Raw genomic sequence first — 5,052 nt, forward strand, 5'->3', positions numbered from 1 at the left:
GAAAAGCTTTCAGGATATGTTGTTACGACAATAAGAAAATAAATTTCTTTAAAATAGCAGTATTACGCATTGTGGTAATTATTTTACAGCACAAAAGAACTTTATTTTTAATTGAAACACAGCGGTAACGGAGAACAGGAAAATATACATCAATAAAATACAAATAGAAAAAGATCGTATTCGATAATTGTGAATTTTACAAGATAATTGCGACAAACGATATTAAGCTCTGCATCAAAGAAGAGATAAAGGAAACACGCGCTTGGAAAAACGCACTGCGATTGCAGCTACGCGGAAAGAGTTTGCGATAATTGATGCAGACGTTAATAGAACGGTTTCGCTTTGTTGACCATCGCTTGTTTCTACTCCTGATAATATAACGGCCCATTCTTCTCGCTCGCCACTCGTTCTTGTAGGCTTTATCACTCGCGTTTTACTCGCGCTTTATTATAGCGACTATCGCGCGCGCGATCGTAACGTCCGAGTGCCGATTCGCACCCAATGACGAGTGTGTGCATCGATTCGCCGATTTGAAAGCAACCGATTTATTGTCCTCTGCACTGACCCGTACATTAAAGCCAATTCCATTGGACGAATCGAGGCTTTTCGCACCCGTTCGGCGTCAAAGCCATTCCCAGCTCCGTTCAACCGCATTGTTAACTAACGATGTGCGCTTTATGCGTACTGGAAACAATGTAAACGCGTTATACTACTCGCTGGAGCGAACAAATGGAAGCCCCCTTTCTGTCCGGCGATCGGTTCCATCGTCCAGTCACGTTGCGTTAGATTTTAGTCGTGATTTTACGTTTCGTGTTCGCATGGTTTAAGATCGATTCGTATTATATCTGATGCTGACAATTTATGTCCAGACCGACTGACATATCCACCGCAGTATAATAAAAAATACATATTTTATATTTTTAACTCTAGAACGCTATTGATACTTAAATTTTACGCAAAAATCATTGAGCGCTATAAATTAGTGGTCAGCTTTAGTGAGCAGCTTTAATGATCATTAGGAGATCCAATTTGCCATGCTAAAAGCTAGCGAAGACAAGCTTTTAAAAAATCCTGTCTATTGTATATCAGTTTATTATAATATTACCTCCTAGTGGTCAATATTATAACAAAGAGTACGATATGTAATTTCAATATTTAAACAATTTTGTGTTATGTGTTTTATTTAGATGGTAATTGAGGAGACACATACACAATTAAGGCAAAAGCGACAGATAAAGTCAGTAGTCTGTTGTGTCGTTAGAAAGTTTTGGCAATACATGTAACCTCGTACACGAGTACGACACAATTCTAATTGTTTCTATAAACGACGCAACAGCGTCATTTTGTCGACATTTTGTCTATCGCATTGTCTGTATTTATCATTTCAAAATTGAATGTGATAATAGGCTGTTCTTTTTGACTGAACTTTTGCACCAGTTCTTTCTTCCTTTTCTCTCCAGGAAGAAAGAAGAGGAAGAAAGATAAACTGATAAAAATTCAGCCAAAAAGAACAGGCCTATTGTTTTTAATCTCTCTTTTCTTTTAAATTAATAATTAGATTATTCGTGTGTGTAAAAGTCTAAATTAGAAATATTTTGCTATTAAAAGTATGAAAGATATGAAAACTTAATTAATTGTATTAATTAATTAAGAACAGCCTATTTGCTTAAACGTAAAATTTACATATACAGTACATGTACATTGAAAAAAAATTGATTAAATTTTCAATATTTCTTTGAACAGTACTAGCTGAATATTTATTAAACATATATTTATTTGATACAAAAAAAACATTGGTTTGATTTAATTATCATTTTTTATTTATTTAAATATTTATTTACTATACGTAAATATTACATTAATATTGTTCAGAAAAATATTTATTAAAATTTAATTATATTTAAATATATTAAAATTTTTTTTTAATACAATAATATGTATCACTCAATATCAATATTATTCTAGGATTCAAATAATGTAACTTTGTGACTTTATATACACGAATTGCGATGACTTTAGAAAGGTAATTATTCCTTTTCGTAATGATCTTATCGGCATCCGGCAAACGTCAAGGAACGGATCAAGCTATTACGATAATTTCAAATCGGAATGGGCATATATATTCGCCTTATCGGAGAGGAATAATTTCACCGAGAGAATTGTCGCCCTCAATATCCCCTCTGTCTGCGAGGCTTCCGTCATCAAGATTCAAGCTTATCAGTCCCTTCGTCGCAGACGTTGATAGACGTTGGGCGGAGTACGCCGTTATCGTTATCGCGACAAATCACTAGTCGTCCGATCACTCTGTCGCTACGTATCCCATCGGCACCGCGTAATGCCAACACCATTTTTCTCAGTGCGGTAGCGGATATTTTCCTTCATTTTTTCGCGAAGGGGCGACTGGCGTCATCGTTTGCAGTAAGGGATGGTTGACGTTGCTTGGAGGAGCAACTTTAGTCCTGACTTGAAAATGAAGACTTGAGAGCTAAGAGAAAGAGAGAGAGGGGGGCGGGGGAGGAAGAAACCGTGCATTCTTCGCAAAAGCACTAGACGCACATACACTTTTCTCTCTACGTATCCCCCCTTATCTTACTTCGCTTGAGCGAAGCAAAACACGAAGACGAGGATATGCCTTCGGTACATACGAGCACCTATGCTCCAATGTACCAGAGACTGAGAGAGAGAGAGAGAGAGAGAGAGAGAGAGAGAGAGAGAGAAGCCGATGGAAGCTGTTCTGCAAGAGACGACAAAGTACGGATAGAATAGAGTACATACAAGATGTAAGAGGCCACTTAAAAATCGATATCCGCACGCTACCTTACCACCTTGACATTTATAGCAATGCGGTTTATGGTAAATACTTTATTCGAGGTAATATCTCTGCGATCGCAGAGCAGCAGTGTTGTGAGTCTGATCTTGTAACAGGTAAGCGGTCGAAATGTCACGGTATAAAGATGAAACATAATTTTAATCGTAAGATGTTAATAATTATAAGAATCTTTCTTTTAAAGAAATACCCACATTCTGTTTTATGTATTTCTAACAAATGTGTTTCGTAATTATATATAATACATCTTTCTTACTCTCTGTAACAATGATAACGATTGCTGTCCTAGAAATCAGTAGTGTATGTATTTACATAGTTTTCGACTGAACATATCGTAAATATTTTTTCTTATAAAATGAAAATAAATAAAAACTTTTTTATAAAAATATCGACACAGCAAACTAACGCTGGAATACACATATGACCGAATACCGAATGCTTTGTCGTTAGATAAATAAAAAACTGATTTTTACATATGAAAAAGCCAGCAATTTACTCTCGCTGAATCCACATATCCGTTATTTATCCAGTTACTAATAACAAATCTCCTTCCGGCGAATATTTATCACGACCACGAAAATATGATTTGTCGAAGTAAATAATTTATGTAATGTATTACAGTTTTTTACACTTTGATTAGCAAAATTTAAACGTTATTTTTAGGGATGCACCGGATATCTGAAAAATATCCGGTATTATCCGATACTTTTTTACTGTCCGACCGAATAGCCGGATATCATTAATATTCGGGAATATATTCGGTTGAAATTTGATATCATTAAGTTATTTTTTTTATGTTCTAGAAATAAGTATACATATTCATGATGCTATAATATCTTATATTGTACATTGGCTGCAAAATTACAGTCTTTTCCTCTATAGGCTTTTTTTTTTAGAAGACATTTTATCGGAATTCTGTCGAATATCCAAAAAATGTCGGATATCCGACTTGAAGAAATTGTCTTCTCGGATATCCGATCGGATACCGAATATCCGATGTTACATTTAGTCCAGATATCCGATATTGGGCATCCGGTAATTTTACGATCCGAAAGCATCTCTAGTTATTATTTTCAAGTATTCCGTATTTTTCCTGGTCAATCTTATTTATATAAGTATCTAACGATGTTCAATTTTTATCAGATTGAGATGCTCTTTCACAGAAGAAAAGTCTTTCATAAAATCTGAAGTTTTTAACGCGTAAAATTAATTGCTTATTTTATTTTGCTCCGAGCCAAAAAATAATCAACAAAAATTTTTTTCATTCATACGCGCGTTTCAATAAAATTATATATTGAAAAAAAACGGAAAAAGATAAAATAATATAAATGTTTTTCGATTAAATTATTAAAAAATTGATATTAACAGAATGTCACAACTTGAAGTATATGTTATTGAAGTTAAATTATATTTACGTATGAACCAAGCGAAAAATGTAAAACGCAATGTAATACATATAATATCTTGATTATGAGATAAACAGGATTACTCATATTTGTGTAAACAAACAATATAATCGAAATATATTCATACAATATATTCGTTGCACATGCTGGAGAGAAGTAACTCCGCGGTTAAATAAAATGTAGACGGTTGGAGAACGGAATACAAGGAGCTACTTAAGCAGGTATCGCGGCTGTGTTTCATATCGCCGACGCTTCATAAATACAGAGGACCGCATTTACATCTCGTTGCCGATGATAGTGAGAATGCCCGAAAGAAACGAAGGGCAACACTTGTCTGGCAAACAAGGCCGCAAACGACAAATTGCAGAAATAGGGCGTTTTGCAATAGCAGTCTGATATCGTGGAAAGATATGTACGTTTTCTCTCGGACAATCTTACGTCGACGCGGCGTGAAAAAGCAAACGCCGTGAAAATACTGCACGGCGTATACATACGGGAATACATAACGTAGGGGAGATATAAGACACGACAGAAGGAAGCGATGTTCCTTGTAAAAGGACAACGTGTAGACGACGAAAACGCGAGGATTTGCTTGAGATTTATGATTACTGGCAGCGCTTGCACACGGAAATGTAAAGTGCGAGGGTAAATACAAAACACGAATGCAGAGCTGTATAAATAAATATCAGGTAAAAAAAAGTCCGGAAGCATGATAGCGAACTGCACATAAAATATAAAAATGTGCAAACACATACAAACATAAATATTCATCACTATCGATAAGTACATATTTAAACTATAATATATATATATATATAT

This window comes from Trachymyrmex septentrionalis, unplaced genomic scaffold (assembly GCF_001594115.1).
Source record: "Trachymyrmex septentrionalis isolate Tsep2-gDNA-1 unplaced genomic scaffold, Tsep1.0 scaffold25, whole genome shotgun sequence".
Lineage (NCBI taxonomy): Eukaryota > Metazoa > Arthropoda > Insecta > Hymenoptera > Formicidae > Trachymyrmex > Trachymyrmex septentrionalis.